Consider the following 24,825-nt stretch of genomic DNA (forward strand, 5'->3'; position numbering starts at 1 on the left):
AAGTTCACTCAACACTAAACCCGAGGTATAAAAGTCAGTTTACGCTGCGGGCCTTCTCCGCGGTGCATGGATGACATTTCAGAAAATCTCATTCACTTTGCCGAAACGGTAAAACTCTGCGGCTCTGCCACGTACAAACCTGCTGTGGCAAACCCTCCGCATTTATCGCCCCGCGTTGCTGTATCCTAATGGACGTCATCTCCAGAACCTGCGCCTCATATCCACAGCTGGACTTCTACCGATTGATCTGTTAATCTTTACGAGTCATCGGTTAAGGCTAGGGGCCAGGGTTGCGGACTAGCGGTGATCCCATAGTAATGAAATCATTTCTATGGGATCACCGCTACTCGGCGATCCTGGCCACAACCAGTGTCGCCCTAGCCCTGTGATGGCCTAACCTCGCTCCAGCTGTGGTAAAACTACAACTCCCAAGATGTACACTTTCTTGGCTGTTTTCAGACCTCCACAGAAAATAATGGAGCATGCTGGGAGTCGTAGTTTCACCACAGCTGGAGTGCCGGAGGCTGAGGACAGCAGCTCACAGTTGCTTACACTTTTAGGCCTCATGCACACAACCGTTTTTTTGCTCCATGCCCAATTTACATTTTCGCACATGGAACCATTCATTTCTACAGGTTCGGAGGCGGGGAAATCGACAGCACAAACAAGAATAGGCTTCTTTTTTTATACAGTGGGTCCCGCAAAAATTACGGTATGCACACGGACCTGATCCATTATTTTGTGGATCCGTGATTTGAGGACCACAAAACTGATACGTTTGTGTGCCAGACGTCCTTACATGCGAAAGAAATCACTGTAAGGAACAACCTGGAGTGGCAGGGGTTTTGACAACTGCACGAAAAAAATGAAAAATAAAAAACATGATAAATGATTCAATCCGCATCTTACGTCATGCAGATAATTATAATCTCTATTTAGCAGTTCCTTCCTTGTGGAGGAACTGAGCGACAACCAATACGATCACCCGCAAGGCAAATCAGTGACAGCTACAGCGAAACATCTCCCCCCCCCTCCCCCCCCCATCTCCTTAGTCAGAACAGAGGGGTACTCCATCTTGGGCATTTAGGGCATATCCACATACACCACACAGGCCTCTAATGTGTGTGGGGGTTCGGGCGACTGTCTAATGTGTATGGAGAGCGAATGATGTGGCGAGAGAAGAATCGGGCGAAATAAATATTTTCGTCTTTTGTTCTCCCGAGAGATAAGCCGCCGTCAGAAGTGTTTGGCAGCAGCTTTCTCTCCCCACTGAATACACATAGACGTAACCAATACAAACATGTCTGTGTATGGAGGGAGGGAACCACCGAACATGGGTGGCTGGCCTTACCGTGCGTAGGGAGTAACCTGTCAATCGGGGGCTGCAGCGTGCATATCGTTGGACTCCTTGTTCTAGTGCCGGCCGTGTGCCGCAAGGACCAAGATGCAGGTTCCTAAAAACTTCTGTACGAATACAATAAGTGACAGACCGCCTAAATCAGAGTGCCCGGCATTATTTAAGGCTGCCCTTTAAAAAAAGAAATGCCTTGGTCACCAAAACATGGATATGCCATAACCGTCTAAAAAGGGAATCCCCTCCCCCCCCCAAAAAGGGAATACCCCCCCTTCCAAAAAAAAGGGAATACCCCACCCCCCACCCCAAAAAAGGCGTTCCTGTCCCTTTAATTTGCCTATGCCCTACCTATATCTAATAAACACAAGGTGCGGGATGATTTATAACCTTGCCTCTGCATAAACCTCCCTGATAAGGCCTCTTGCACACGAATGTTGTGTGCCCATGGTCGTAGTGCAGCCCGCATACAGCGGGTCCGCAATATATGGGCACCGGCCAGTGTGCATTCGGCATCGCGGATGCGGACCCATTCACTTGAATGGGTCCGCAATCATGGTGATGCGGAACAGAAGCACGGATCGAAACCCCTCGGAAGCACTACGGAGTGCTACCGTGGTGTTTCTATCCGTGCCTCCGCACTGCAGAAAATAGAACTTGTTCTCTTTTTTTTTTTTGCTGTGCGGACGGATCATGGACCCAATCAAGTTAAATGGGTCTCGATCCGTCCCGGCCACTGCCCGTGCATTGGGAACCGCAAATTGCGGTCCCCGATGCACGGAACGGATGCACAACGTTCGTGTGCAAGAGACCTAACAGATATGATCTGAAGAAGGTTTACAGTAAAGCAAAAAGCCTGAGTGTCCTTCAACAGGAGCTGAGAATTGGGACAATTAGATAATCCTGTTCCCGAGAGGAGGCTCGAGTAACGGTGCCACCGATCACCCAACGAATGAGCAAATGGGGCACATAAAATCAGCCTTTATGGGCAGCACATTGCCCTGTGTGAACAGGTATGTGCTGCCCACCAACAGTGAATCTGTATGGGGCCCTTAGTATACTGCAAGCAATTAAAGGGGTTGTCCGTTTTTTTACTATTGATTACTAGTGTTGAGCGAACCGAGCTTCGGATCATAGATTTGAAGTCTATTCGCTCAAAACTTTGTTTGAATGCTGTACGGACATTTGTCTCCGTCCAGCATTCAAATCTATGGGCTCCAGCGAGGGAAATTAGTTTTGTGGGATTTCGGTGAATAACTTCAGACTTTGACTTTAGAACTTGAAAACCATTTCAAAATCGTGGATCAAAAGCTCAAAACTACTGATGACCTATCCTTCATATAGGTCATCAATATCAGATTGTGGGGGTTCAGCTTTTTGAAGAGAGGGCAGCACTTGTAAACAGAGCAAAGAAGGCAGCGCTCGTACCTGCTCGCCTCAGCAACTGCAGCGGTGAGGGTGTAATTACAAGTATGGCGTCCCCATTCACTTCAATGGGGCTGTTCAGATGAGCGTTAATTTTCACGCATTACTTGTGCGTTGCGTGAAAAATCGCAGCATGTTCTAAATTCTGCGTTTTTCACGCAACGCTGGCCCCATAGAAATGAATGGGGATGCGTGAAAATTGCAAGCATCCGCGAGCAAGTGCGGATGCAATGCGATTTTCACGCATGGTTGCTAAGGAGACGAGGGAGGAGTTACCCGGGACCCCCCATTTACTGTATTATTTTCCATTAGAACATGGCCATAATGGAAAATAATAGCATTCTTTAATTCACAATGCTAAGTAAAAGGTTAATTGTGGGGTTAAAAAACAATAAAAAAATTTAAGTCACCTCATCCACTTGATCGCGCAGCCAGGCTTGTCTTCTTTCTTCTTCTTCTTGCAGGACCTGGCTGGAAAAGGACCTTCGGTGACGTCACTGTTTAATGAATATAGAAGAACCTTCCATCTTCATTAAGCAGGACTTGCGCTGACGTCACCGCGCTCACCACATGGTGAGCGCCATGACATCACCAAAAAGGTCCTTTTCCAGCCAGGTCCTGCAAGAAGAAGAAGAAAGAAGACAAGCCTGGCTGCGCGATCAAGTGGATGAGGTGACTTACGTTTTTTTGTTGTTGTTTTTTTTAACCCCACAATGGATTTTTTACTTTGCATTCTGAATTAAAGAATGCTATTATTTTCCATTATAGCCATGTTCTAATGGAAAATAATAAAATATACAGAACACCGATCCCAAACCCGAACTTCAGTGAAGTAGTTCGGGTTCGAGTACCACAGTCAGTTTTTTTATCACGCTCGTGCAAAACGCATTGCACCCTCACGATAAAAACTGAACATCGGAACGCAATCGCAGTCAAAACTGACTGCAATTGCGTACCTACTCATGATTTTCACTGATCGCAGATACAATGCATCCGGACCTAATCCGGACACGCTCGTCTGCAAGGAGCCTTAAACTGGAAACGCAACTCTTTTTTGGGAAAACAATAAAACAACTAAAAGCGGTCAGTCCTGCAGAGCATGTTTTTTTCCACACCCTGTAACAGAATTGAGCTCCGTGGCACCACCCAGTCGTGAAGGAGGCGTACGCCCAGAATTTGTAACCAAACTACATTGTGCTCACGTGTTATAATAGGTGTGAGGAAAGCTAAATATATGCGGCCCCAACCCTGGTTCCTTTCCAAGTGATATACGTACGGTACATAGAAAGTACAATTTCATATCACATTTTTAGCACGGCAGAAGATGACGGTTTTTACTGAGATCAAAGGCTACTTTCACACTTGCGGCAGAGGAATCTGGCAGGCAGTTCAGTCGCCGGAACTGCCTGCCGGATCCGGCAAAACGTATGCCAACTGATTGCATTTTAAGACTGTAACCTGATCAGTCTTAAAAATGCATTGCAAGAACGGATCCGTCTGTCTGTTTGTCATACGGACAAACGGATCAGTTTTGTTTTTTTCACATTTTAAACAGGCTGCGCATGCGCAGACCGGGAGAACGGATCCAGTATTCCAGTATTTTGAATGCCGGATCCAGCACTAATACATACCTATGGAAAAATGCTGGATCCGGCATTCAGGCAAGTCTTAAGTTTTTTGGGCCGGAGATAAAACCGTAGCATGCTGCGGTATTATCTCCGTCCTGAACAGTCAAAAAGACTGAACTGAAGACCTCCTGAACGGAATGCTGACCATTCAGAATGCATTAGGATAAGGCCTCATGCACACGACTGTCGTGTCCCGTGTCCGTTGTCCGTGATTTTCTGTGGACCCATTCCGTGGAAAACTCGGCTAATGCACCGTTTGTCAACCGGACAACGGTTCGCGGACCCATTCAAGTCAATGGGTCCGTGAAAAAACACGGAGGCACACAAGATTGTCATCCGCGTCCGTGTCCTTTTTTATTCCTATCATTTGCATGGCAAACTTGACTTAGATTTTTTTTTTTTTTACTTTCCTTCATGTCTGGTGATCCTCTAAAAATAAAGGAAGACACACATCACGGAACAACGGAACCCATTTTTGCAGACCGCAAAAAAATACTGTTGTGTGCATGAGGCCTAAAACTGATCAGTTCTTTTCCGGTATAGAGCCCCTAGGACGGAACTCTATGCCAGAAAAAACCGCTAGTGTGAAAGTACCCTAACTGCCAGGGGGGGGGGGGGTCTCATGTAGAAATGATATGACAGATATACTGAAATTTTTTTTTTTTTAAAAGAAAGCAGGCAAACGGAGCACACAAGACAACCATACGTGAACGCCCTGAACCTGCTGACTTCGGAAGGATCGGCTAACCATCTAAACTGCATAGTGGTGTCCCAACTATCTCATGAAGGCAGATGGCAAGAGAAAGGATTGGGCATGCCAGATTTCAACATGCTTGATTCTTTGTACTCATGGGAGATGAGCCTCCACCATAGGTGTTTGGCAGTGGCCTATTCCCTTCTCCCTACTGAGAACACACGCATGTGTCGGGTCGGGCAGAATAGCCGTCAGCCAAGTGGGCATTCGTCTGACAGCTGCAGGGCACTAGGCATAAGGCCTCGTGCACACAGCCGTATCAGATTTTCGGTCCGCAAAAAAGGATCCTTGAAAAACAGCTTCTGTGTGCATTGCAATTTTTATTAAATCGATGACTTATCCTCAGGATAGGAAATCAATATCAGATTGGCGGAGGTCCGGCACCCCGCCGATCAGCTGTACGAGGAGACGGCACGCGTCAACCTTCTCTCTTCCCGTCTGCTGTTGCAGTCCCATAGACATACAGTGGAGAGCAGGAAGAGAGAAGGCATGTGCGCACTGCACTGTACAGCTGATCGGCGGGGGTTCCAAGCGTCGGACGGCCACCAATCGGATATTAACGACCTATCCTGAGGATGGGTCATCAATATTAAAAAGCCCGAAGAACCTTTAAAATCTAAAAATGAATTGCACACTGAAGAAAAATATTGTGTGCACGAGGCCCAACAAAACTTTTTTAATCACTTATGTAAAGTGGTTTACATTTTTCAATATGCAAATCGCCATTTCCTGGGATTTCCACATTAGGGTGCATACCCCCTTCCCCATGTATTTTGTGGCCCACAAAAAGTACGGATGACGTCCGTGGCTGTATCCATTTTTTCTGCATCCGATCCGCATTTTTTGAGGATTGGAGGCGAATCAAACATACGCTCGTGTGAATGTGGCCCTCAGACAGTAAGGTGTCTGGAATAGGTCAAGCACATGTGAATGCCACAGCTCCCAAAACCAGGGGGGCACAACCTGAAGGGTTTGCGGATCAGGATCTTACTATAGTCTGTTATACAATTCTCTTTTTATCCAGCGTGTTCGGCCTTTCAGGAACTGGGAGGATTCGGGTACGAGGTCTTACACATACCATGCCCCTCTATCTCCCACATATTAATGAATATTCGCCTCATTCCTTTCGGCAGTCATTTTGGCCGCTGGAAACAGAGGCTTTGGGCACTTTTGACACAATTTGCCCGAACTTTTAGGACTAGTTATGGGCTAAACGCTGTGCGACTAGGGCTGCAGCTATCGACTATTTTAGTGACCACGGAGCGCGAGTAATGGCAAGCTCTTCACTCACACTCTGTGGTCACATGGCACAAACGAATCATTGACACAAAAAATTTGCATCGAGGATTTTTTTGTGTAGAGTTAATAGATTAATTCGAGTAATGGTTTCAGCCCTATGTGCGACGTCTTCACAAAGGACTGAATTCTACCTGCTGAGAGTGAGTGATCGGCGTGCCGGCTTGTGCGCCCTTGCTCTGCGCCGATTTGCAGCAGCAGCAGCAGCTCTGTAGGGTAATAAATGCACTGGACAGATAGGTCAATGAAAGGGCCGTTTCCCCTCTTTTTCCCCAGAGTATTTGCCCGCTCCATGCAACAAAAAACGTAATCCAAACCACAGCTCTACGCGATCTGCAGTAAATCAGTAATAAAGGGCCAGGACTGCAACATGGAGAAGACGCACGGACGGGCGTTCCACTACCCAATTCGCAATAGCGGCTCGTCTTACATCAAATGCTTAGGGAATCGCTATATATATTACTATACTAATTCATAATGAATGCATCAGTAAGGCCTCGTGCACACTACGGTATTTTTCATCAGTGGGCTATCCGCATTTTTTGTGGGTTGCACTGACCCCTTCCTTTCTATGGGGTCACACGCCTGTCTGTATGTGGCCATTCCGCAAATTAGAGAACAATTCACACGGATCCATAGTTTGTGGACATGTGCATGCGCCCTAAGTGAGATTCGGTAATATCCATAAAGCTGCGTGAAGCCGCAGCACGCATACTCCACCGCACCTCCATTCATGACTCCTGTACTCCTAGACGGGGTCCCAGTGATCTAACATTTACCACCTATTCTGTGGGCTCTCTTTTAAAGGGAACCTCACAGGTCCCTTATACTGCCCTCTCCGAGGACAGTGTGGTACACAGGCCAGCTGATTTCAGCAGTTAGTCATTTAGGATAACATGAAGCGGTTTTTTCACAAGGTAAGGCCTCATGCACACAACAGTATTTTTTTTGCGGTCCGCAAAAAGGGGTTCCGTAATCAGTGTCCGTTTTTGTTTCCGTGTGTCTCTTTATTTTTGGAGGATCTCCAGACATGAAGGAAAGTAAAAAAAAAAAAATCTAAGTCAAGTTTGCCATGCAAATGATAGGAAAAAAACGGACGCGGACGACAATCTTGTGTGCCTCCACGTTTTTTTACGGTCCCATTGACTTGAATCCGTGAAAAAATAAAAAATAAAAAAAATAGGACAGGTTATATTTTTTGGACGGACTGAAACCACGGATGAGGATGACAAACGGTGCATTAGCCACGTTTTCAACGGACCCATTGAAAGTCAATGGGTCCGCAGAAAATCACGAAAAATGGAACAACGGACACGGAATGAAACAACGGTCGTGTGCATGAGGCCTAAAGCTCATGGAGCATGGCCGGCAAGGAGTCCGGTGTAAAGAAGGAGTCTTATGTATTCATGATATGCGAGCTTAACTCTGCCCTCTATTAGAATCTCGTAGTGACCACAGCAGTCTATCTATTCTGACTGGTTTGGGTGCACGTCGTGGTATGTCCCTAGCTCCACCTCTTGGAAAGTATAATTATTCAACAATTTAGACAGCACTCCAGATTTTGCTTAAAGGGGTTGTCCGGGTTCAGAGCTGAACCCGAACATCCCTCCATTTTCACCCCGGCAGCCCCCCTGACGGGAGCATCGGAACAGTTCATGCTCCGATGCTCTCCTTTGCCCTGCGCTAAATTGCACAGGGCAAAGGCATTTTTAGGAGTTCCGGTGACGTACCGGGGCTCTCCATGGGGCTGACAGGAACCCCGGTGACGTCACCGGCACTGATGGGCGGGATTTAGCTCTGCCCTAGCCAGTAAAACGGCTAGGGCAGAGCTAAAGCCTGCCCCTCAGAGCCAGTGACGTCACCGAACACACTGCCGGGCGGAAAACAAAAGAGCCCGTGCCCTGCGCGGTTTAGCTCAGGGCACGGGAGCGCATCGGAGCATGAGATGCTCCGATGCTAGGCTCAGGGGGGCTGCCGGGGTGAAAATAAGGGTATGTCCGGGTTCAGCTCTAAACCCGGACAACCCCTTTAAGTCGTTTTTTTTTTCTTAGCCGGACATGGTGGTCCTTTTGGCGACAACGTTTCTGGCAGAAATAATGCCCTTCATCAGGCTAGTCGTATGCACAAGGGGTGTGGATGGCCGGCAGCTCTGCCCTCTAGCTGCTGATTGACATGTGCACAGTAATATGGAGAAAACTGTAATTTAGAGGCTAAATGAATACATTAGACACTTTGCTTCAGTGCTAGTTGAACACTGCAGCCTGTAATTCCTTAAAAGGGGATGTCCCATGAAAAATATTCTACCGTTTTCAAACTAGCACCTGGATCTGAATACTTTTGTAATTGCATGTAATTAAAAAAATTTGCATAGCCACTGAGTTACTCTATAAAATGCATCTGTATGGCGCCACCTGCTGTTTGTTCTTTTCCTTATTTCTTTGTCCTGCTCACTGAGAGGGCCGCACATGCTCAGTTTCATTCTTTAAATGCCTCCTGAGCTGTGATAGGGAGAGCTGAGACACGCCCCCTGAGCTGCAGCAGAAAAGACACGCCCCCTGAGCTGTCAGCTTGAAATAAATCTAGCAGAGCAATGAATGTGGAGATCTCTGGATCCATGTGAGGTCCAGCGCTGGTTCTAGGTTTGTTAGAGATTGTCCTGTACTGTATGAGGTCTGATTTTCATTTTTTACATAAGTCGTGGGATGACCCCTTTAAGTGAATAGTCCTTATCTTCATATGTAACGCCTTAAGTCTACAAAATGGCTGCTTCTACTGTATACGTGCTGGGATACGCTACAATCAGCTCCCATCCTTTTGTTTGGTGTAACAAAGCAATGGGTGTGCCCCCAGCCACTCGGATCTTATTATAGGAGTCTAGAGGCAGAGCTCTGTGCTTCAAAGTGACGTATAAATGGCATGTCACTGCAAATTGTGCATTTTACAGTCTGCTAAATGAGATAATTTCCCCCCAAATCTGTGGGTGACAAACACCATAATTATGACACAATCCGCCGGAATTGGTTAATGTAACTAAGCAGCCGTACGAGGATCATTACCGAGGGAGCGTGCAATTTTTTTCCTCTCCTAATTTACCTAATCAGGGTAGAAAAGGAAGAAAAGAAAAGATCAGTTTACATTAGATCACTAATTGGGGCAGTTCCCATAGACAACACCGTGTGAACACAAACCTCCCAGCACAGCGGGAAGAGAGGGCGAGACCTTCTTAGGCCTCACGCACACAAACTTATTGTCTTTCTGTGTCTGTTCCGTCTTTTTTGCGGACCGTATATGGAACCATTTATTTCAATGAGTCCGCAACAAAAAAAAAAAAACGGAAGTTACTCCATGTGCATTCCGTTTGGTCGTATTTCTGTTCCGGAAAAAATAAAATAAAAAATAGAACATGTCCTATTATTGTCCGCATTACGGACAAGGATAGGACCACTTTATTAGGGACCAGCTGTTCTGTTCCGCAAAATACGGAATGTACACGGACGTCATCCTTATTTTTTGCGGATCAGTTTTATGCGGACAGCAAAGTTCATACGGTCATTTGCATGAGGCCTTAAAGGGGTTTTCCAAGTGTATCCACAGAATATGTTATCAGTATCTGATCGGTGGGGGTCCGACAGCATTGAAAGTGATGCAGGAGATGAAGGGTTTGGGTGTAGAACAGGCCTTACATGCTTCGTAATATGTAGCGGTAGACACTAAAGCTAGACTACTTTCACACTTGCGTTTGGTGCGGATCAGTCATGGATCCGCACCGATAATACAACCGCATGCATCCGTTTGTATTAATCTTTAACATAGCCAAGACGGATCAGTCTTGAACACCATTGAAAGTCAATGGGGGACGGATCCTTTTCTATTGTGCCAGATTGTGTCATAGAAAACGGATCCGTCCACATTGACTTACATTGTTTGTCAGAATGAATCAATTTGGCTCAGTTTCGTCAGACGGACACCAAAATGCTGCAAGCAGCGTTTTGGTGTCCGGCTCCGAAGCGGAATAGAGATGGAACGGAGGCAAACTGATGCATTCTGAATGGAAAAGGATCCGCTCAGAATGCATTAGGGCAAAACTGATCCGTTTTGGACCGCGTGTGAGCCCTGAAACGATCTCACAAACGGAAACCAAAATGCCAGTGTGAAAGTAGCCTTAAAGATTCAAAAAGCCATGGCATAGACTGGTAAGCCATGGACAGAGTGCCTGCTGGTAGCCCTCTTTTCAGTGAGGTATACCCCTAACGGTAAGACAGGCCTTAGTCCCTTTCTGGGTCAGGCCCTAGGACAGGATTGTATTTCCCACAGCAGCTCCAGATGCAACATGGTCGTCTGACAGGTTATGTGATCAGTTTGCACAAGCATTTGAATAAAATACACACTCGAGTTTTTGCTTCACTTCCAGATCTTGATAAAGTACCAGGAACCCACTTGTGTCTGGAGATTGGGTGGTGGTGAAAAACCCAATTATTTAGCGGTAATGTTTTTGTGGTTTCTAGATAGAGTAGAACAGCCCTAAGCACGTCCAACCTGTGGAACTTCTCTTCCCCTTCTGTTTTTGGGTTTGAACAAAACGATGGGACAATAATTTCCTCTTGTCTGTGGAAAATTGAGACAACTTTGGGAATAAATGAATTATCTAATCTGAAAACACGATACAGAAGGGTTCCACTATTTTTAGAGCTTGAATATCACTTACTTAACGTGCTGAGGTAATTGCCACCAAAAATAAGGTCTTTAGGGACAAATACCTCAGAGAGGCTTCTGACAAGGGTTCAAAGGGAGCATTTATCAGTCCTGATAGAACTAAATTGAGGTCCCAGGGAGAAACAGTAGTTCTTAGGAATGGTCTTAACCCGTCTGCCACATAACCCATGGGTGATCCGCAATTTTTTCATCAAATACAGCGCTTAACGCCGATATGTGTATCCTCAATGTATTTGGACATAATCCCTTCTCAAGTCCTGACTGCAGGAATCCTAAAACAGCTTGAACCGAGAACTTCTGGGAAAAGATTCTGGCTTCAACACACCAGTTACAGAAACACCTCCAAACTTTAGTGTAAACTCTGGAAGTCACTTCTTTCCTGCTGGCCGTCACAGTGTTGATAGTGGCATCTGATAAACCCCTAGACCTCAATATCACCCTTTCGGGTTCCATGCTGCCAGATGTAACCTTTCTACTTTGGGATGACAGGTAGGACCCTGTGACAATATATTTTGTTTCCAAGGAAGAATCCATGGGCTCTGAACTGACAGGGTCTTCAGCAAGGGGAACCATGTTTTTTTTTTTTGGCCACAGAGGAGCTATCAGAATAACATGGGCCTTGTCTAGCCAGATCTTTTTTAGAACCCTGGGAATTAGTTGAAGAGGGGGAAAGTTGAAAATCCCACTTTTGTGACAGTGCATCCACACTTATGTTCCCATCGAAGAGGTTCAGGGAAAAAAAATATTTTAAATTTTGCGTTGAGTTCCCCGTAATTCTGTGATTTGGAGAAAAACCTGTTTTTCTAGACTCTATTCTGTCGATTTTAAAGAAGTTCTGCTTAAGAAATCCGCCTTTGTGTTTAGGGATCTTAAGTGAACTTCCGCCCAAGAAAATATTTTTTCTGTTAACTGGCTCAGAGCTAGGCTTCTTGTTCCTCCTTGACGATTTAGGTAGGCAACTACTATTGTGTTGTCCGTCCTTTCCTTTTATGTAATGAGACAATGCCTTTATCGTGTCCCAGATAGCCGTCAACTCCCTCTGACTTGGAGAGGGATCTCTGACTGTCGAACCATTTGCCTTGGAAAGACATGAGGGCAGTGCGCTCCCCATCCCCAAAGGCTTGCATCTGTCGTAACAATAAGCAAATGTTCGGGATTCCATGGAACCCCTCATCAGATGTTCTGTAATTTTCCACCACTGCAGGGACTAATTTACTAGTTAGGGAATTTGAACTTTCCCCTCTAATGACTCCTGACTTCTGTCCCAACACCCCAATATCCACTGTTGCGGGATCCGGGTGTGGAACTGTGCCCATTTTACTGCCGGGATGCATGAAGTCAAAGAACCCAGTAGCCATCGCCTCCTTGATTGTACATACAGATTGATTTTGAAATTTCGCGACCTTTTTGCTTATGCCCATCACCTTCTGGGTTGTAAGAAAGGTTTCTTGACGAGTAGTTTCTAGACGGACCCAGTCTTAAATTCTGAGATGGGCAAGGATTTGATTTTTTCCAGTTTATTAACCAGCCTGTCCGATAAAGGGTCTGACAAGTTATGAACAGATCGTTCTCCAGTGTCTGTTCTGAGTCGCCTACAATTAACAGATCGTTCAAGTTGGGACGCCTTCTTAAATGAGCCACAAGCTCTAGCATTACTTTTGTAAACACTCTCGGGGCGGAAGCGATGCCAAAGGGAAGTACTTGGAGCTGGAAATTATGTAGTTTTTTCCCCCAAAAAAATGCTATGCGGAGAAATTTCTGAGAGTTCTCACATACCGGAATATGGCAATAATATGCATCTTTTAGATCTATTGATGCCAAAAAATCTCCTTCTTTTAACAGATTTATTGTGTATCTTATGGTCTCCATTTTGAAGCGGTCCTATTTTGTGAACCTGTTTAGGCTTTTTAAGTTTATTAGTCGGAATTTTCCATCCGTTGTCGAATAATAGCACTTTCTTTGTTGTGAGAAAGGAAGCGGGATAATGGCCCTTTAAGCCAATAGATTCCGAATACCCTCTTCCATTTTTTCTTGCAAGAAGACCGATCACTGACCTGGAGTTACTCTGAAGACGTTTAAGGGAGGAGGAAGACGAAAGGTAATATCGTAACTTTTCGCAATAATATTTAATACCCAAGGATTTACCGTGAGGTTTTCCCATTCTTTTATGAAAAACTTCAGTCTTCCTCCCACCTGAACCCTGGCGTCGTTTGGAAGATTCTGTGTTTTTGGGGGTAAACAGGAAGCCTCTGTTTCCAGTCTTCAGATTTTTTTCCTTTGGACCAATGTGTTTCCCTAGTGGCTTTTTGCCTGAAAAGGAACCCCCTTTTTTTAATTTGTCGAAAGGAAAATTCTCTTTTATTTGTATCCTTAGGGAAGGACTTTTATGAGTCCGAGGCCTTCTCTAAAACAGTTTCTAAATCTTGGCCAAACATCAGTTTTCCATGAAACAGTAAACTACATAATTTCATCTTGGAACTGATATCACCAACCAAAGAGCTCTCCTAGCCACTACTGCTAGTCCAGTGGCTTTTGCTGTCATTCTGACTGACTCCGCTGTAGAGGCTGGTGCGGCACCTGAGGGGGTTAACTGCCGCTAATTGCAGCTCCACGCCAGCTCCCGCCTCCGGGATTTGTATTAAGAGAACCTTTCATTTGGCAAACAATTCTAAATGAAGTATCATGATATGTACAGCCACTCCATTCTCCCGCTATGTCCTCTGGTCTCTTCGGGGACTTGGGTATACTGGGCGGAGACTGCCCTTGTTCTCCTGGGCGTCTCCTTCTCCCAGGCTGTAGCGCTGGCCAATTGCAGCACAGAGCTCACAGCCCAAGACATTTTTTTCTCCCAGGCTGTGAGCTCTGCGCTGCGATTGGCCAGCGCCAAAGCCTGGGATAAGGAGACTCCCAGGAGAACAAGGGCAGTCTCCGCCCAGTATACCCAAGTCCCCGAAGATACCGGAGGACATAGCGGGAGAACGGAGTGGCGCTCAGGGATAATAGTAAGTGCAGTGAGATCCCTGGGGGCGCCGCGCCACATATCAGGATACTTAGTTCAGAATTTTTTGCCAGATGAAAAGGTCCTCTTTAAACATTTACTTTCATTGGTGGCACAGTGCGCCCGCCCCTCTCTCCTCATTGGTGGCAGCAGCGGCACAGGGGGGGAGGGAGAGACTGCTTCCTACTCCCCTGTGCTGCTGAGGAGAACACGGAGCGCACCGAGAGCAGCGCGCTCCATGCTCTGTGATACTAGACTGTGCAATAGTGAAGCCTGGTATCAAAAAAAGGCAAATCCTGGTATCGAGGTCGATACCAGGCAAAAGTATCGATTGGCTATTGAAAATTCGATACCCGAAACAACCCTGGTTTGATGGTCTATTCCGAGTGTTGTAGACCACAAGCACATCAGTGAAGCTCAAAGGAAAGCCTAATTAGATCTACGCCAATCATTGCAAAAAAGTGTTGAGTCTGGAGACTTGAAAGGATGGTGTTTCTGGTTCCCCTTGTGTGACTGCTGATCCTGACTCAAAGAATATGGATTTCAAATGAGATAGTACAAATAGGATTCTGGGCCATGAAAAAGTTGTGTAAAAGGAAGAACAAAGCTGTTACAGTCCGATATTTCCAGCTCAGTGACCAATGGATAGTATTGCCCAAAGATTCTCAGTATTAATAGTTTTTATGTTCACAATAATCGAGAAGTTGAAGACTAAAACCGAACTAAGCATCCACCACTCATCATCGCCCCCATATATTCTGTATTAAAGGGGTTGTCCGGGTTCAGAGCTGAACCCGGACATACCCTTATTTTCACCCCGGCAGCCCCCCTGAGCCTAGCATCGGAGCATCTCATGCTCCGATGCACTCCCGTGCCCTGCGCTAAATCGCGCAGGGCACGGGCTCTTTTGTTTTCAATAACACACTGCCAGGCGGAAACTTCAGTTTGGCAGTGTGTTCGGTGACGTCACCGGCTCTGAGGGGCGGGCTTTAGCTCTGCCCTAGCCGTTTTACTGGCAAGGGCAGAGCCAAATCCCGCCCATCAGTGCCGGTGACGTCACCGGGGTTCCTGTCAGCCCCATGGAGAGCCCCGGTACGTCACCGGAACTCTGAAAAATGCCTTTGCCCTGTGCAATTTAGCGCAGGGCAAAGGAGAGCATCGGAGCATGAACTGCTCCGATGCTCATGTCAGGGGGGCTGCCTGGGTGAAAATGGAGGGCTGTCCAGGTTCAGCTCTGAACCTGGACAACCCCTTTAAGGATAGGTGAGAATCTGACCTCCCATTGTATAAGTCCATTACGAGGGAGTCTCTCCAATAGAGATAGGTTGTCTCTAAAGTGGTGAAACAACCAACAGGTACAATGGGATTGTAGAACCTACTTAGATTAGGGACAGCATTAGGGCAATTGAAATGGCTTCAAAGGGGGAGACTGATAGAGATGTGGAGATCATTCTTGATTAAGTAAGATGGCCCCCATATCCTCCAGGTCTCAGCTAACGCCTTAGGGTCCATTCACACGTCCATAGTGCATTGCGGATCCGCAATACACCCAGCCGACACCCCCATAGAAATGCCTATTCTTGTCCGCAATTGCGAACAAGAATAGGACATGCTCTATTTTTTTCCGGAGCTGCGGACCGGAAGATCGGGGCTGCGCTCCGGAAATGCAGATGCGGAGGGCTCGCTGCTCCTTCCTCAGTGCGCCTGCGCCGGGTGTAGATGGGACGTCATCGGCGCAGGCGCACTGAGGAAGGAGCGGCCGAGCGAGCATCCTCCTCTTAGTGCGCCTGCGCCGACTGAAGACCGGTACGGCCCAGGCGCGAGATTTGGAACACAGACAGGGCCAGCCGAAGGAGGAGAGCGCTCGCTGGCCCTGTCAATCAACAGGAGGAGGGGGCGTTTTTTTGAAAGGAGGATGCGGCGGCTACCAGCAAGCAACCGCCCTACTTGCTGGTAGCCAGGTCATTAACATATTATAAAAGTGCAGTTTTTAAAGAAACTAAACCACAGAAAAATGAAAGAGCATTATATATTGCATAATCGCAATATAAGGATTTTAATTAGCCCAAAAGTGAAAAATGACTTTTGGGGGGTGACAGAAGCCCTTTAATGCATTCAAACAAATCTAAGAGGAATAATAGAGGAACAGCACAACGCAGAGTGCTAAGAAAACCGGAATCAGGATTGTTATTTACGGAGACAGACATGTCAGGAGAGATGACAGCTCCTCTTTAATATTCTGCTCAATGTGACTCTCACAAAGCTCTTCCCTGTTTGTTAAACATAATTAACTTCCAGGAGGAAAATCTCTTAATCCTCGGGTACATTATAGTAAATGGAGTCGATGATGCCTCCGTCAGCCATAAACGGTGCTGAATGCTTTATTTCGGAGGCGCAGCATCACTTATGCCCCATTACGAAGCAGCGCTTCTACATCCTTTTTAATAGGCATGTCATTCTGCATCATAATAATAATGCATAGTTTCCAAATCCAATTACTACAGGGATTTTCTGTGGTGTTTAATTAGGATATGCCAAGTATATTTAACAGGGGCCAACTGCAGGGGTGTGGATATAGAGTATCTCGGGGAGCACAATACTGATGACCTATCATCAGATCAGTGGCGATCAGACTCCCACCAGCCCCGCCCATTAGCGGTTTATAAAGGCTGCAGCCCTGGTCGCTTTGGTCTCTTCACAGCGCCGTACATTGTATAGTGGCCGTGCTTGGTATCACACTCAACCCCATTCACTTAAATGGGATGGAGCTGCTCTTAGGCCATGTGACCGATGAACGTGACGTCACTGGCCTAGGAAGAGGTCACAGCGCTACGGTCTCCTCAATTGGGTGATCCTGGAGGGTGTTGGGAGTCAGACCTCCACCGATCACATACCGATGACCTATCTAGGGTGCGCTCCATGTTCTCTGATGCTAGGCTGCGCAGTAGGGCAGCCTAGTATCGATAAAGGTCAAATCTCGGTATCGCATCGATACCAGGACAAAAGTATCGATTGGGTATCGATATTTCGATTTCCACAACAACCCTAATTTAAAGGAGTTGTGCAAGAATGGTGGGTTTTGGCAAAGATCCCCACTTGGCCAGACCTGTAAAGGGAAGATGACTTTCCTGCTCCTTCTCCTCCAGGCCTGAGATGCTCTTCTGGGCTCCCTCAATGTCAACGTCCGGATTGACATCACTGGCCATGGCGGAGACCGGATCCCCTTACGTCATGTGACCATTTACCCTGACGTAAGACGAGGAGAGAACTAGAACGAGGAGAGAGAAGTGCTCGGCTAATTTCAGAAGTCCTATAGTGGTCAATAGAGAGCAAACTGCGCAAGCCCAGCAACCTCTCCGTTCATCATATGGGACTACCGGAAATAAATGAGCCAGGGGTCGGCTAGTAAGGGGTCCGCACACTCTCCCTTCTCCCTGGACACAGGAGCGGATCCCACAGGTGGGAGCTGCATTTGACATCTGTGTCATATCCTAGCGATAGGCCAGAAATGTTTATATGGGACAACCCCTTTAAATGGGCTGTCCACTTTTTTAAAAAAAATTTATTTTTATTATTGATGACCTATCCCCAGGATAGGTTATCAATATCTGATCGGTGGGGGTCCGACAACCGCCATCCCCGCCGATCAGCTAGTTGAAGAAAAGGCCATGCTCTGTGCGAGCGCTGGCTTCCCTTCACCGTTTACCTGCTCGCTGTCGACATCGCAGCGGTGAGCAGGAAGCCGGCTCTGTAGTATACACGTGAATAGGAAGGAGCCGTCCCATAGAAGTGAACGGGGCGGCCTGTAATTACACCTGCTCACCGCTGCGATGTAGACAGCGAGCAGGGAAACAATGAAGGGAAGGCTGCGCTTACACCGATTGTGGCCTTCTCTTCAACCAGCTGATCGGAAGAGGTGTCGGGTGCCGATCTGATATTGATGACCTATCGTGACTGAGGACAGGTAATCAATATAAAAAAAATATAAAAAAGCAGACAAACCCCTTTAAATCTGGTTTTCACATCAGTCTTGATCTCATTCGCACTGGAATGTACCAAATTTACTAAGAGGGAGCTGAGAATGAGACTTAGGGCTCATTCAGACGGCTGTATGAATGATTCTGCATCCGTTCCGCAAAATTGCGGAATGGGTGCGGACCTATTCATTTCAACGGGGCCGCAAAAGATGTGTACAGCACAGCACACCGTGTGCTGTCCGCATCTGTGGTTCCATTCCGCGGCTCAGCAGATAAGATAGAACATGTCCTATTCTTCTCCGCAATCACAAGAATAGGCATTTTCTATTATGGATAATAAAAACTATTTGATCCAAAAAATAAATAAATAATTTACCAAGAGGTAAAAGTTACGTCCCTGGCCCTCAGTGCACCAGAAAGTCAATTCTACGACATCTATGAGTTCATGGTGTAAATCAAAGGAGATCTGCTGGGGTTCAAGAGGCCTAAACCCCATCCCCAACAGTGGCGAGTGTGGTGTAAAACCCCCAAAAAGTCGCACCAGGTTTTGATCCAAGTGCTGAGACCCCCACCCATGTCTAACAGAAAGTGCTCCGAGTGCTAGAGACGGACTCCTCACAAGTCTACAAGTCCGTCTCCAGTAGTGAGGAGACTTCAGTGCTTCTCTTTGTTTTAGGAATCTGTGGGGGTCTCAGCACTCGGACCCCCGATGGTCAGAAACTTTTTTTTTCAACAACACGAACACTTTCAGCCTTCAACGGTGCTTTCACACGTGCCAAACAGCACCGCCTTCTTGCCACATGGCCAGAGCCACGTGTGTTTTACCGCAATTTGCTATAGATTTAGGCCTAGTTCACACGAACGTATGGCTTTTATAGTTTTTTTGCGGTCCGTTTTTCACAGATCCATTGTTCAGTTTTTGAGTTCCGTTGTGTTTCCTTTCTGTTTTTCCGTATGCCATGTACAGTATACAGTAATTACATAGAAAAAAATAGGGCATAACATTTTCAATAGATGGTTCAGAAAAAACGGAACGGATACGGAAGACATACGGATGCATTTCCCATTGACTTGAATGGAGCCACGGAACGTGATTTGCGGGCAATAATAGGACATGTTCCATCTTTCAACGGAACGGAAAAACGGAAATACGGAAACGGAATGCATACGGAGTACATTCCGTTTTTTTTTTTTGCAGAACCATTGAAATTAATGGTTCCGTATACGGAACAGCAAAAAACAGCCCGTACAATCGCAAAAAAAAAAAAAAAAAACACGTTCGTATGAACTAGGCCTTATAATGTGGATTTCGGTCACCCGTCTTCTGCAGGTGAAATAAGAAGAAAATGCTCCAAGAGGAACACACAGTGATGGGGTGAACCCTTTAGGCAGAGTATCCACCTGCTCAGACTGCAGGGAAATCAATGCTGAAGACCTCAAGGCCCCCACACAGCCACCGCAGCCTGTGGCACCGCTATCCTTACTCCCTGATTAAAATTCACTTTCATTTCTAATTTTATTGGAAACATATATTGGATTCTTTGCCATGTAATTATACGACTGCCGCCCCCTATGACATTGCTGTCCCTGACCTCGTCTGACCTGTGGGACCCACTACACAAGCCCATGCATTGCTGACCTTGTGCAAGCAACAGGTTTGGCCAAACCAGTAATGAAGGGGCGAGATTTTGGAACAATTTATTAAACTAGATCTATAGAAGGTGTGAGAACATGACCTGACCGCGCCACCTCTTGACTCCACGACCAGGGAGTAGAATGTGGCGTCAAATGTGTTGTGCCGAGCACTCACAGCCCACACTAAGGGCTCTGCTCATCACCGTGTGCCCCCCCCCCCCCCCCCCCCCCGTGGGCACCGGCCGTGTGCATTCCACATCACGGACCCATTCACTTGAACAGGTCCACAATTAGTAGTGTAAATCGGCTGAACACTTCTCTATAGATGCCCAATGCAGTTTGACAGGTGGCACAGAGACATTTTCACCAAAAACAGAAAAAAAAAAAAAAAAGGAAGGAGGAAAAAACTGAATTGGTTTATGCATAAAGCGTCTGTCACACGTCAGCGATTCACATACACGCGCTGTCCGTGTTCTCCACAGCCACTCACGTATCCATCGACTTAAATGTGTGTATTTAATCACAGAAGCACGGATCCCTTGCACACTGTATATAGTCTATGGGTCCATCAAAACCACGGACAACATATGGAGGACACCCTTGTTTGGTCTAGGGGTTTTCACGTATCGTTGCTAGCAGACGCTCTGAAAACTCATGGTCAGCATAGCAGTGAAACGTGTATGACACATGGACTGAAAAGCGCCAATGAGACACAGGCCCCGTGCCGTTATGGACAGGCCATGAACCGGTGAGTGAGGCCTTAGATTAGGTTTAGGGTACTTTCACACTTCCTGACGCAAACGGATGGTATGTCAGACTGATCCGGATCCGTCTGACAAATGCATTGAAATACCGGATCCGTCTCTCCGGTGTCATCCGGAAAAACGGATCCGGTATTATTATTTTTGCTTTTTAAAGGTCTGCGCATGCGCAGACCAGAAAACCGATTCCGTTTTGCCGGAACACTTAATGCCGGATCCAGCACTAATACATTTCAATGTAAATTAATGCCGGCTCCGGCAGGTGTTCAGGATTTTTGGCCGGAGAGAGAACTGCAGCATGCTGCGGTATTTTCTCTGTCCAAAAAACGTAAGAAGGACTGAACTGATGCATTCTGAACGGATTGCTCTCCATTCAGAATGCATTAGGGTAAAACTGATCAGTTCTTTTCCGGTATTGAGCCCCTAGGATGGAACTCTATGCCGGAAGAGAAAAAAACGCTAGTGTGAAAGTACCTTTAGGGATTGTAGCTATGAATTGCAGTACTGTACATCTACATAAGTATGGAAAAACCAGCTGGCGCACTCCTGCGGTTTTCACGCAGCGCTGAATGTAGACGCGTGTGGTATGTGTGAACTCCCCACGTCTTACCCTGGGTTCACACCTGAGCGTTCCTCAAACGCGCGTTTTACGCGCGTTTTTTGTAATAGTAAACGCGCGTTTGACGCGCGTTTGTGTCATTGACTGCAGTGTCCTATGGCCACAAACGCGCGTCAAAACGCCCCAAAGAAGCTCAAGTACTTGTTTGAGCGTCGGGCGTTTTACAGCGCGTTCGTACGCGCTTTAAAACGCCCAGGTGTGAACCCTTCCCATAGGGAAGCATTGGTTTTCATGTCTTAAGCGTTTTACAGCGCGTTTGAACGCGCTGTAAAACGCTCAGGTGTGAACCCAGGGTTAGGGTTTTTGCAGAGTACATATTTCTTGTAAAGGTTCTGCCTGAGCAAGTGTCCTAACCAATTGTCTTACCTGATGCAAAGTTGCGTGAAGGTGACTGTATGTGTATTTTTATACACGATATGCTCTGTGCTTTCTCAAAAAAAATAAAAAAATAATAAAAAAATAATAATAATGTAGATTTTGGGGTAAGCACTATATATTTTTAGCACAGCCAAATATTGCATGCCTTTGTTTCAGTACAATTTCTTGTTAAAGGGATTATCCAGGAAAAGATATTTATCCTCAGGATAGGTCATCAGTATCAGATCTGACCAGTGGGGGGGGGGGGGGGCGATACCACCGATCAGCTGTTAGAAGAAGCCTTGCGCGCCGCAGCTTCTTCCTAGGCCAGTGACATCACTGTACATCGGCCACGTGGCATAGGTGCAGAGCCGCAATACCAAGCACTGCCACTATACGATGTACGGCGCTGTCCCTGGAAATCTGCCGAGAAGCTGCATCGTTGACCAGAGCTCTGGCGCGTCCTGAAACAGCCGATCGGCAGGGGTGCCGGGACTTGGACCCGCACTGATGCGATAATGATGATCCATCCTGAGGATAGGTCATCATTATCAATTCCTGGCTAACCCCTTTTATTCAAATATAAATTAACTGGTCCCATTATTCGTACATTGTACGTGAGGCCTCTTTCACACGTCCGCGATGACGTCCATGACAAGACAGTCAGAGTTTTATCTGTGACAATATCCATGAAGGGTCCGTGTGTCAGTTTTTTGCCCTCCACCCGTCATCCGTATTACACGTGCACTGCGAGGCTGATGAAGGGATCTCCACAGCATCTGCTTCCAATAGTCAGTGAAAACCACTGACAGAACAAGGACGTCATCCACGTTGTCACTGGTTTCCATGGACTTCAATGGCCATTTCTGGACTGCATCACGGATTATAGCAGAGCGAGTTTCCATTGTTTTCCCCTCTGCCCCACACGGATGTGTGAAGAAAGGCATGAACGCCTCATACACACCACTGTATTTTGGGTCTGCATCCAATCCGCATTGTCTGAGGTTTGCACGCGGGTGCATTCATTTCTATGGGGTCACAAAACATGCCATTAGTGTGTTGTCCGCATCCCTGCAGCTGTTCCAAAAATTATAGAACGTGTCATATTCTTGGCCATTTTGCAGACAAGAACAGGCATTTCTATAATCGGGACCGCGGGAAGCACACGGCCGGTATCCGTTTTTTGCAGACTGCAAAACAGCAACAGTCGTGTGTGTGTTGTCTGTGGAGAACATGGAAAACATACATCTGCGATTTACTTTGTGTAGGAAGGCACAAGGGTCAGTCATTGACGGAAGGTATGCGTCACCGAGATTCCTGGCCTCGGTGAGGTAAGAGCCGGTAATTTCATGTGTCAGCGGCAGCTAGTGCTGTCTGACATGGTTTTGCTATTTAGTATGGCGGTAAAGCCGATCCGGGCCGGCTCTTACAGGGAGTAGCCAAAGTGCAGGGTGGGTGGCTGCTCCCCACGTTCCAGGCCGGGTCTTGGTTTGGGCTATAAAACAGAGGCAGCACTGTCAGGTGGGAGGAATTTACTCCTCTCTGACAGTGAAGCTCTGTCAGTCTTTGTGTTGGGACCTGGGAGTTTGGGCCTGAGTAAAGGTCTGCTACCTTGTTTGCGTGAGAACAGGCGGTTTCTGCTATGTCCAAGGACTTCTGCATTGCTGCATGGTGTGAACAAACACAGAACTGTTTAAGTTAAAGCCGTTGTCTCTATACTGCATCCGCTAACCTGTCTACCAGAGCAAATCCCCACATTTGGTACAAGGTGCCTAATGTATTGTGATTCTCCATATTGCCTCCACTGCTGGCTTCATTCATTTCTCCATCACATTATACACGGCTCGTTTTAAGGGGTTCTGGCCACTGCTGCAGCGCAGATACGAGGTGGCCGGGACGGGAGCTGCTGCACACGGGTGCCCATGCGCACTCCCACAGTCCATGCCACCAGAGAGGCCGGCACTTTTTCCTATAGTGTTCAAGCACGACCACCGCTGCTGGATCACAGGGTGGTCGTAACCCCTGGATGCAAGCAGTGTATAATGTGTTGGAAAAATTAATCCAGCCAGCAAAGGAAGCAATATGGACAATCACAATACATTAGTAAGGGACTTGTATTAACTTTCTCTACATGATAAATGCCATTTGCTTTAAGGTTTGGGGCTGCGCTGTTTTCAAGTAAACTTCTGTTTTTTGTCGGGGGGTCTCGTTTTATAAATTGCTTTCGGCCAGACACCTGAGCGAGTTCAATAGAAGAACCTTGCAGCGCGCGTCAGTGTGAGGTCCTGTTCTGACCTCTGCTCCTCTGACAGCGTCATTATGATTTATAATGCTGTGTGTCCCTGCCAGACCTGGAACCTACTGAATTACAATAGATTCCAGGACTCTCAGGGTAAGGGCTCGTTCACACGAACGTGTGCTGCCCGTTGCCGTATTGCGGACCACATTTGCGGATGCATTCTGCATCACGGATGCGAACCCATTCACTTCAATGGGTCCCCAAATCCGGAGGTGCGGAACAGAACACTACGGAAGTGCTTCCTGGGGTTCCGTTCCATGCCTCCGCACCGCAAGAAGATAGAGCATGCCCCACGGACGGTGCCCATGCATTGCGGACCGCAATTTGCGGTCCACAGCATGGGCACGGGTTTCACGCGTACGTGTGAACAAGCCCTAATAATAATGTTGTGCGATCCTGTCAGACCTCGCACTGACACCTGCTCCTCGCTCGTGTGTGCCTGACCTTAGGCCTCTTTCATACATCCATGACAAGCTGGTCAGGGTTTCGTCAGTGAAGATGTCTGAGAAGGGTCCATTCTTGGTCCCCGTGTCCACTTTTTGCCCCACCTGTATCATCCATATTCAACATGCACTGCTAGGCTGCGGAAGGGATTCCCAGAGCGTCTCCTACCGATGGTCATGTGAAAAAACACAAATGCATACGTCCTTGGAGAACACGGGCGGCACGCGTTCATGACTCACGGACACGTAAAAGAGGCCTCTTTCATTAGAGCGATACGGATTGCATTGGGATCTGTGCAGTTTGAATGCAAGTTAAATACGTTTTTTTTTTCTGAAAATGTGTTTCCGTTTTTCTGTCCAGGTTGTATCCACACTGCATGCGAAAAACTGAAGAATGACAATGTACATCTCCTAGCAACCATAAGTGAAAAACACATTGGGGGGAGATTTATCAAAACGGGTGTAAAGGAAAACTGGCTTAGTTCCCATAGCAACCAATCAGATTCCACCTTTCATTTTCCAAAGCAACTCTGAAAAATAAAAAAGGTGGAATCTGATTGGTTGCTGTG

At 46.8% G+C, this 24,825-nt stretch overlaps 1 protein-coding gene across 1 annotated transcript in view; it reads right to left on the minus strand.

Moving 5' to 3' along the window:
* The window catches only part of LOC122920265 (toll interacting protein), a 63,560-nt gene that overhangs the window by 36,966 nt on the left and 1,769 nt on the right, over nt 1-24,825 (minus strand). The window lies entirely within an intron of this gene.

Source organism: Bufo gargarizans, chromosome 10 (assembly GCF_014858855.1).
Source record: "Bufo gargarizans isolate SCDJY-AF-19 chromosome 10, ASM1485885v1, whole genome shotgun sequence".
NCBI lineage: Eukaryota > Metazoa > Chordata > Amphibia > Anura > Bufonidae > Bufo > Bufo gargarizans.